The 10,631-nt window shown below is 49.7% G+C and overlaps 1 protein-coding gene across 1 annotated transcript in view; it reads left to right on the top strand.

The window, feature by feature from the left end:
* Positions 1-1,138: 1,138 nt before the first annotated feature.
* The window catches only part of NTN1 (netrin 1), a 196,876-nt gene continuing 187,383 nt past the window's right edge, over positions 1,139-10,631 (top strand). Inside the window, exon 1 of the mRNA XM_019755250.2 lies at positions 1,139-1,265. The gene's annotated coding sequence lies outside the window, so the exon portion shown is untranslated. The remainder of the gene's footprint in view (positions 1,266-10,631) is intronic.

Genomic DNA, 10,631 nt, shown 5'->3' with positions numbered 1-10,631 from the left:
GTTACATTCATGGATCCTCTATGTATCTTAGCCATAGAGCAAAGTAAGCACTTTCCAGTCACTTCCATGTTTAATGCTGACAACATCTCTACCTTACAGTGTAGTAAATGTAAATAGTTTTGGATTCTCCATCCTATAGGATTCTATATCTAACTAGTGTCTGCGAAATATTCTTGGACATGCAAAGACTCAGAAAGTCCATTATCTACATGCCCTTCCCCCAAGGGTTACTCAAAGCAGCATTTCAGTTGTGTGAGAAATTAATCAAAATAAGGAATTCGGGAATGAGGAAAATGTTTATATAAAAGAAAAGGCAGTAAACAACCAAGACAGAAAAACTGGGTTAACTATTACTGCAGTTTGAAATCTCAATACAAATGTAAAAATATATATATTCTTTTTTAAAGAGAAGACACCTGGTGTAAGATTTTAATAATGGCCCGAATCATGATTTATGCCGGCAACCCCCTGTAGCAGGTGAGCTCCGGGACGGTCCCAGGGGCCCACTGTGCCTGTGGACACCCTGTGCTGGGCTTGGAGTGGGCGCAAGGAGACAGGCTTGGTCTAAGCTCTAACCAGGCCGTCTCTTGCTTCTCGCTTGATGAATGTGGAGTTCCTTCACCCTCCCCTCGGGTCTTCTTAAACTTTTCTGTTTGAGGAATGTGAATGACACATTTCCCTAGTTTTCGGTGGCGACATTTCTCTATTTTATCTCTTCAGTCTTTTCGGTGGTGTTTGGGGGAGGCGTGTCGCTCGCCATCTTGGATCAAGGGGGAGAGGACCAGTTTAGCATGGACTTAAGGCGCTTCCTGAGGTGATGACGGTGGGGACACAATCGCACGTCCTTGAACAAGACTTCGCAACCCTTTCTTCCCCTGTTCCCCCTCCTCCAGCATCCGGCCAAGAAAATTGATTCCTCCATCTCCAGGCCAACCAAATCTAGCGTGGATAGGATGCCTGGCTTTCTCTTGGGCATCCGTGTATCCCAAATGATACCCATCCTGTCCTCCTGAGCTTCTGTCTCAACTCCGCTGGAGCGGGCGCGGCAGGGCTAGCAGTGGGAGCGAGGGGCTGGGGTTCAGCCTGGGACGGGCTGGGAAGCAGGGTGGCCGCGGGGGTGAGGAGCTGCAAGAGCCGGGCCGGCCTGACACCACCTGGCGGAGTCCTGGGGAAGAGTCTTAAAGGCGCGCGCTCCTCGGCGCTCTGCGCACTCCAGCAGTAGCCGCGGAGATTTCGCCTCCCTGTTCTGACCGGCGCCTGGGAAGGTAAGTGCTGTCCATCAGCCGGAGTCCGGGTCCGGTGGGGGCGGCCCTGGGTGACCCCGCGCTCGCCAGGCTCTGGCTTGGGCTGTGGTTGGAGGGCGGCGCCCAAGTTTTCTGAAGGCCTAGGAGCGCAGCTGGAGCGGTGCAGCGTAGGGGCGGGATTGGAGCGGGTGGCCGCGGACTGGGGCCGTCTGGGGGTGGCCTTGCCCCGCGGGGCTTCGGCAAGAGGCATCCGCGCGTGGCGCACGCCGGAGCCCCGGCCCCGCGCCCAGCGCACTTGGCGCGCTCTGGTCGCGGTCCGGTAGAGCCCTAGCCTGCTGGTGTGACCACCCTGCTCCGCGCCTTCCTGCCCGCCGGGGTCGCTTTCCAGCCCGCTCGCCCCGCGGTCGCGCCCGGTCACGCCGGCAGGTTGCGCTCGGCGGCCGGCCAAGCCTGTCCCGGTCCCGCCGCGCCCGCGCCCGGGGCCACCCCTCCCGGCCTCTCGGCGCTGCGCCCCTCGCCTTCCCCATCTCCAGCCGCTCGCTATTTTCACACCTCCCAGTGCCCCGGCCCCGGCGCCTGATTCAGTGCTTAGTAATTAATTTGGCATTTCAGAATGGTCAGCGGGCTGGATAATGGGCGCATTCATCCCCCGGGCTAATCTGAACAGAGGTGGGAAGAAAGGCTTTCACAGACAGAAAATGCCATTCGCTGAGCGCTCAAAGGGGCTGTCACTCCCAGAATAAATCGCCGCCGCGCCCGCCGGCTTCTCTGGCCATTTCTATACAGCCCCGGCCGCGCCGCGGACCCGCCGGCCTCGGCCCCGGCTCCCGGGAATCACTCACTCGAGTGCCTTCGACGGGAAAGTCGGGCGAGAGAGACCGGGGCAGGGGACTAAAGGAAACGCGGAAGCGTGGGGCTCCGGTTAAGGCCGCAGGGGACAAAGAGCTTGATTAGAAAATAAAATGCTAAACTGGAAGGAGGCGCAGCTAATTCAAGGCGCGGACGTTGGAGCTGCGGCCTGGGGAGCCTCTGTCCAAAACCCCTCTTTCCGCAAAAAAGAAGGACCCGTGGCCCAGAGCCGTCCATAGTGTGCCTGTGGCCACACAGCAAGTTTCTAGATTTCCCAAATTGTTAAGTGGAATCCAATGCACAAACGCAGATCGCAGAAGCAGGGCCAAATGGTGCAGTCCCGACCCTCACAGATATTTAATTTTGGGTTCTCTGAGATATCAGCTCTTTCGCCCGCAGGGCTGGGGAGGTGACACCGTGACCTCCAGCCCTCCACTCCTGCCCGCACCCTAGGGTCTGCCTGGGGCATCAGCTGAGCTGGTGACGACGGCCGGCTTTATCCTTTGACCTCTTCTCAACCCGGAGTGTTGGGTACAAATGGACTCAGGACTCTGAAAGCTGGGGCCTTTCCCCTGGCGGCGCCTCTGGCCCTCTGGCAAAGCCGATGGTGCACTGCAGCCCTAACCCTGCGGACCAAGTAGCCTTCGGGTGGGCAGGGCCGGCGTGGCTCTATCCAGGGTGAAGTTCCAGGCACTTGATTTTCCTGCGGTGGGGGCTCACCGTGTTTCCACCTCGCGGGGCCCAGTGGGACCCTCCCATCGGGGGAAGACAAGGAACTGCGGTTCTAAGTTTGAAGCTCGTTTGAGAGGCTGGAATGACAAGGGAAGCAGCTGGCCGGAAGGGGTGTTTCTGGAATGGCCAGATGGGTGTCCCAGGGTGTGTAGGGGATTGAATCCCATGCGATTCACCAGCTTCTGAATGGAAGTCACTCCTCCCTCGAATCTCAGTTTTGTTGCCTGCAAAGCAAGAATGAAATGAGATCACATTTGGCTCCAAGTGCACGCGCCGGCCGTCAGTAGAAGGATCCCACACACCATTCACACCTCCCACTACCAATCCAGCGGCCCACGCCCCTGGCATCTCTCCAAGTCTTCACCAGTGCCTCTCCTTGGAACTTTAGTGACTATCGATTTTTTTCTCACCCACCTTTGCTGCTCTTGGGTTTTGGTGTCCCCCTCTCCTTGAAATCACACATTGTAAGATCTGGGAGGGGGCCCTTCAAAGATTCTAGGGCCATTGTACAGATGGTAATACTGAAACCTGAAGTGGCCTGCCAGTGTCACACAGCTGGTTAGTCATCTGGCTTGAACTAGAGTGGATTTCACAGCACAATAGTGAATATCATACTCTGGGCATCAGCCCCTGGCCCTACCCCCAAAGAGAGCTTTCCTGGGCCTAGGGAGGGATCCCAAACATTGCATTTTAAACAAGCTGCCCAAAGCATTTTGATGTAATTGATACAGGGACTATATTTAGGGAAATGCAGCCTAAACTGGGCTTTTCCCCCTGCAACTCCTTCCCTCCCAGGACCACAGACCCAGCTTGCTTCCTGTGGCTCATACTTTGATCAGCAGAACAGTCTTGACTGTCTCCTATTTCTACTGGAGGCTTGCAGTGGATGGCGTCTACTTCTAGGAGATACCTCTGGATTCCCTGAACGTGCAGCCTATGAGGGAGCCGCTGTAGGTGAGCTGAGCACCCTGGCAGATGAGGAGTGGCCTAACTGGGCTGCAGACTCATTGGACACTGAGCCCCAGATCTAGGGGCCTCCTCTTACCAAACACTCTTTGGCAGTTGGAGCTAACAGTGCACTGCAGGCCCCACACAAGTAGTACACATGTGCCCAGAAGCTCCCTTCGCAAGGCAAACCCTGCCCACACCAGGGACAGAGCAGCCCACCATAGCCGATCCGAGCCAGCAATAACCCAGGGGCGGGCTGTGGCCCAGAATGCCCAATACCTGCCCCTTTACCTCCTGGGGCTCAGAGGAGAGAAGGTATGCAGGGTGGGGGGTGGGCGAAGTAGGGAGAAGGTCTGGAAGAGTGGAAGAAAATGGGTGTGGGGAGGAAAAGCTGTTAGGAATAGAAAGGGGGCATGGGAGGGGACGAGTTCCTATTTATGTAAGCCATTTTTAGCTGTGGATTGTAAAACTAGGCAGGATTCTCTGGAGTAATTCATAGTGTTTGGACAAGACAAACATTGTTCTGCTTTAAACAAACCTCCAGAAAGGTCAGCCTGGTTCATCCCTTTGCTGCAAGTTGCTGAGACTATCCAGATGATGAGAAAATCAGATCTTAGCTGAGGGGGCCAGGGCAGGAGGCAGTTGTCTCCTGAGCCCTTTGGATCCAGGGTGAGGGCACCCAGCCCAGGGAGGGTCCTTATTTCCTGCTGAAAGGGGCTGATTCTCACTCTGGAGCCAGGAGATGTGGTGTGTGTGTGTATCACACACAATGAGATTTTGATGACACCAAGGACCATCCAAGTTCTGGAGCAAGACCAATATGATGCAATGGGGTGAAGAATTGCTGGGAGTTTCATGGATTCAGAACCGAATTCGACCCACTAAACCCAAGCCCAGATATGTTCCTGGGCACCAAGAAATCTCTGTTCCTTACATATGGACACATTGGCTGGGCCCCTCTGTGTTCACTTAGCAAACATTTTTTAAGTGCCTACTATGTGCTAGGTGTTGGACATGTAGTAATAAGCAACGAAGATGTCGCACCGAGTCATGGGACCTATAGTCTGGCTTAGCCTCTCCCTCCCTGTCTTCCCTAAGAAGAGAGACTTCTCACAATTTCACTTCTGGCCTCTCCACCATCACCACTGCCTCCACAAACCCCTTGGCTCAGACATAAAATGTAAGTTCCCAGACTGGGCCCGACAGCCAGGACAGTGTCCTGTAAGTGTGAGCCGCCATGGTGGTTGTGATTGTGACTATGGCTGTGATTGTGACCATTGTGAGGATGATGATAATTGTGGTTGTGGTTGTGATTGTAGACTCTACTCTTGAGGGATCTAGCTGACCTCAAGCTGAAGCGAATACTTTTTATTGATACATATTATTCATGCTCATTGACTAATTATTAATTAGTAAAGTATTATTAACATCAATTCCAGTCTTTCTATACTGCTAGTTGTCACTGTCCTGTACATGATCTCCAATTGTTCAGGGCAGCTTGTCATCCTCTCAAGACGGTGGTGGCCCTGTGGTAACCATGGTGATGGTAGTGGCACTGGATTAGCTGGTTCCACGTAACTTTATAAAAATTATATTTGTTTAGGGCTTTGGACACTTCATGGTCTTTTGAATATGCTTTTTTACTCACTATTCCTGATATCCACAGAAGACTTGGATGGACGGATGGATGGATGGATGGATGGATGGATGGATGGATGGAATGAAGGGAAGGAAGGAAGGAAGGAAGGAAGGAAGGAAGGAAGGAAGGAAAGAAAGAAGGAAGGTAGGAAGGGGAGAGGAAGGGAGGGAGGAAGGAAGGAGATAAATAATATTACTATCCACATTTTTTAGAAGAGAAAATTGATGCTCAGAGAGGTAAAATGACTTGCCCAGTCTCTTAGCTCAAGCTGCTATAACAGAATACCATAGATTGGGTGGCTTAAGCAACAAACATTTATTTCTCACAGTTCTAGAGGCTGGGAAGTCCAAGACCAAGGTGCCAGCAGATTTGGTTCCTGGTGAAGTCTGTCTTCCTGGTTTGCAGACAGCTGCCTTCTTGCTGTGTTCTCACATGGTGGAAAGAGAGATTATGTCTCTCATCTCTCTTCTTATAAGGGCACTAATCCCATCATTGGGGATTAGGGCTTCGACACATGGATTGGGAGGGGGGCACAATCATTGAGTTCATAGCACCCACAGTCTCAGAAGTGTAAAGGTCAGGGAGTGTGTGGGATCGGAGCACAATGCGAGTAGTCTTTTTGGGCCTGCACTCTCCTGCAGACCACCTAAGGAACTCCCTGCAAGCAGAGCTAGGAACCTGGGCTCCCTGGGAGACCCCATAAACCAGGTGCCCAGCCAGAGCCTAGGAAGTAGCTTTCTAGGTTAGGTCATATTCATCCAGCCTATGTGTGGTTTCTGGCATCATTTTGGGGCTAGGGTGGTGGCACTCCTTGCCTGATGTTAGCATCAGTGAGAGAGAGGTCCCCTCCTTCCACCCAAATCCTACTTTCCTTTAATACCTTATCATGGTTGAATAATTCATGTGCTTAACCAATCTGTTTGGAATCAATGGTCCATGTCTGTTTTCATCCTGTACTACCTCTTGGAATTAAGCTCCCTAAATTTTTCCCTGTGTGATGTGCAGACCAGTAATGCCTCATTTTACTGACATTTGGGGAAAATAAGCTGTTCCACATAGTTGATTTTTGCAGTTAACAGAAGATTACTCCCTGAAGCCTAGACATTTTTCATGAAAAGGATTTTTTCCATCAGAATCATAATTTTCCCCTCACCTAAGTCAGTAGGACCAAATATAGGAGGTGTTCCCTAGGTGTGGTTGAATGGGTAACCACAATCTAGTTCGATAACTCACAGTCATCTTTAGGAACATCAGCTCCTCGGCAATTCGCTCTGCCTCCCTGCCTCAGTTTCCTCATTTGTAAACTGGGGGACACTGGATGGATGCTTTCTAAGGGCTGCTCCTAGTCTCTAGCTCCACTGGGCTCTAATACAGCAATGAATCTGGTGGGACCCGCCCTGAGTCCCTGGGTGGTGGCTGGGGTAGAATCTACTGTCAGCTGTCACTTCTCAGTGTAACATGTTCAGCAGTCACCATTCCTCCAGGACCCTAATCTGTGGTTCTCTATGACTTTGGGAGAACAGAAGATGCCTGGCCTGACGTCAGCTTACAAATGCTTCTAAGCGAAGAATTTCTGACTGAAGTCCCCTGATACTGTGGCTATTCTTCTCTCAAATGCTCAGGAGACTATTGACTTACTTCTGGAATGTGTTCTAAATCATCAAGGGTGCTGCAACTCTGTCCTCCAGAAAAGGGGGTTTACAATATCTTAACACAAAGAGCAAGCACTTGGCAAGCTTACATTGGAGGCACTGAACTCAGCATTGTGGCAGGTAAAGAACAGTGAGACGTGGCCACTACTCATGAGGAGAAGAACCAAAGGAAGACTTCACAAACATTTCAAGACCAGAGTGTTAGCATTCCCTCTTTTTGTTCCTTTCCTTTACCCCAGGCTCATCTTTTAAGATTTGCAAGGGACCCTCTCAATTCTGGCATTTCTGGGATGTTGGTGTATTAGCTTCCTTAGGCCACTGTAACAAATTCCTACAAAGTTGGTGGCTTAAAACAACAAAAATGTATTCTCTCACCGTTCTGGAGGCCAAAAGTTCGAAATCACTATCACTGGATTGAAACCAAATGTTGTCTCCCTCCAGAGGCTCTGGAGGAGAATGAGTTCCTTGTCTCTTTCAGCTTCTGCTGGCTACTGATATTCCTTGGCTTGTGTCTGCACCACTCTAACTCCTGCCTCTGTCTTCACATGGCCTTCTATCTTGTCAGCTCTCTCTCTGCTAATCTCTTATAAGGACACTTGTGATGGCATATCATCCATGATGATAGTCCCATCTCAAGATCCTTAATTTAATCACATCTGCAAAGACCCTTTTCAGCAGTATGAGGTAACATTCATAGGTTCCAGGGTTTAAGACATGGATATCTTTTGGGGAACATTTTTAAGCCTTCCATAGCTGGGCACCACCATCAGTGATCTATAATTCTGTGGTCTTTGACGAATTTTAATGAATTTGTAGTGCATTCCTATTCTGTGTCAGGCAGTCTGTTAAACACTGGGGATTCAGAGGGGAAAGACACAGTTCCTTCTTCAAGAAGCTCATGAACTAGTTAGGGAAACAATATGATATGAAGAGCTATGGGAAAAAGCAACTCCAGGGCCTTGGAGGCACCCAGGATGCATCCCAAAGAGTTCAAATTACTTATCAAGGTCTGCAGTGCTCTGCATACCCTGGCTTGTGCCTGCCTCTCTGACCACACTTCCTGCCACTCCCCATCTTGCTCACCAAGCCTCCATCAAGCTCTTCTTTCCTGTTCCTTACACAAGTCAAGCTCTGCCACAGGACTTTTGCACCTGCTGTTTCCTCTGCTTGGAATACACATTCTCCTACCACCCACCCCACCCACCCCCTTATCCTGCAGCTCCCTTCCTCACTTAACTCTGCTCTACTGGAGCCTTCTCAGAGACCACCCTCTTCTTGCCTCCAAGTACCTTGTCTAAAATCTACCTCTCCTGGCATTCTCTGTCCCCTCCTCCGCTTTGTTTGTGTTTCCCACACTTAACACAATCAAGGTGCTGCTGTCTGGGCCATCTCTACCTCCATAAGTATTTTGAGATATGATGACTAGGATTTCCTAGAAGATCATAGATGCATCTTGTTTTCATTTCCAGTACTCTTCCTGAGAATGTATTTAGCCTCTTTGGGCCTTATTAGCAAAATGGGCTACATTTCAAGTGGGTCAGGGTGGTGGGGTGGGCTCTTCCCGGGGGAATTTGTAAATATGAGAAGTCAATTTTCAGTTGTCATAATGACTGGTGTGTGTGTGGGGGGGATGGGACCTTCTGGTATTTAGTGAACAGGGGTCAGAGATGTTAAATGTCCTCTAGTGGTCAGGACGGATCTGCCCAGTAAGGATTTTCTGATCCTGAATGCCAATAGTATTTCTGTGGAGAAACAATCTCCACACAAACAATCTCAAAAACAACAAGGTTGTATTTGAGTCCTAAAATAGTATTTTTTGACATTAACTGATAACCTTTCATCCTGTAAGAGTATTTCAAATTATTTCTCACCGAATGCATCGCCTTCTGCCAAGCCTGTCTGTGTTCCACAGTCCATTCAAACACCCTCTTGAGACCCTCCATTCACTCTGTTCCTCTTGGCATCACTCTGGTGTCACCTCTAAATTTTGAGGTTATACTGAAGGGACTCCCTCCTTCAGATTTTGTCTAAATATTCAATGAATTGCACCCCATCTCTGGGCTCAGAGGCTCCCTCCCACCCCCACTATTTTCTCCACCTAGAGAACCGTCCTTTATTTGCATCCTTTGTTTCTTGCCGAAGGCCAGGCTTCCATCCATGACAAAACTTTCCCCCACAGTGCTCCATTTTCTTTTTTTTTAATAGCGTTCAGGGTGGGACCTTGTCAAAAGCTTTTTGCAAATGAAAATAAATTACATCTGCTGGTTCCCCCTATCCACAAGCATTTTACCTCTTCAAAGAGCTCTGGTAGATTAAAGGATTTGCCAGATTTGGGGTTTGGATGGCTTCTATGCCCAACTCCTGAATCCTCAGCCAAGAAGCCTGCAATAGGGGAGGCCTGAGCTGAAGATGCAGATAAACAGCATTGAAGAAATGGGTACATCTCCGGGAACCTTACTCACTGTCCAGGCCTGCTCTCCCATGTTCTAAAACCTTTTCCAGAACAGTCACAGCTCCTGAAATCCTGTCCAGGGACCTGGGATGGATCCCTTGAGCCATGTCCATGAGGCTGATTAGGTGAGCCCGGTGCTAGAAGCCTTGAAATGAGAAGATGCCCCTAATTCTTCCAGGGTGAGGGATCTGGGAGCCAGATCTGAGGACTATGAGTATAAAACAAAAGCACTTCTTAACTATCACATATTGAGCATCTACTCTGTTCCAGCTTCTTTCCTTTCAAATACATCTTTGTAAGCACCTAACAAACCTATAAGGTAAGTGTGATGACCCCAATTTCACCATGAGAAAACATGCTCAGATGGGTAAAGCAACTTGCTCAAGGTCATACAGTCGGTAAATGGTGAATTGGAACCAAGCTTGGTCTAAGTTCTTTCCATTTCTGAAAGAAACAATCAATCTAGGCCACACTGACCCCTTTGGAGAGGCCAGATGCTGGGATTACCTCAGCTGCTACAATTTCCAGCCTAAATTGGGAGTCCTGGAAATCAAATCATTTAATATCTGTCCTCTTAACTGAACCAGACATGCTCAGAAGCACAGTCGAGCCAGATCACGGCTCATACTTCTGGTAAACTTGACTCCCTTCTCCTGTCTGGAGATGGCTGAGACCCATTTGTGTCAGAAAGCTTATGGCAGCCAATCCTGTCTTGCTCATAGGTGCTAAGAGCTCCAAACACTGGAACCAGGCCATTTTAGTTCAAATCCCTACTCCTCTATTTACCAGAGATGTGATCTTCAGCAAATTCCTTCTCTGTGTCTCAGTTTCCTTCTATGTAGAATGGAAATAATAGTACACCTATCTCATAAGATTATTATGAGTTAATGATTGATAAAGTGCTTAGCAGAGTGCTTGGCACACAGTAAGCATTATATAAATGCTTGATGTAAAGACTAAAAACCTTAGTCACGCCCACGAAGAAAACCCCACAGGTCATATCATTTCTCCTAAGCCCTTACTCTCTTCCTGTCTTCCTTTCTCACAAACCATTAGCCTGTGCCATCTGGTGCCCCCATCCTTGGGATAAGCCCTCCCCTGCATCCTCACCCTGC

The sequence above is a fragment of the Rhinolophus sinicus genome, linkage group LG15, assembly GCF_036562045.2.
Source record: "Rhinolophus sinicus isolate RSC01 linkage group LG15, ASM3656204v1, whole genome shotgun sequence".
Lineage (NCBI taxonomy): Eukaryota > Metazoa > Chordata > Mammalia > Chiroptera > Rhinolophidae > Rhinolophus > Rhinolophus sinicus.
The sequence above is the reverse complement of the archived record's forward strand: the minus strand, read 5'-3'. Positions and strand labels throughout refer to the sequence as shown.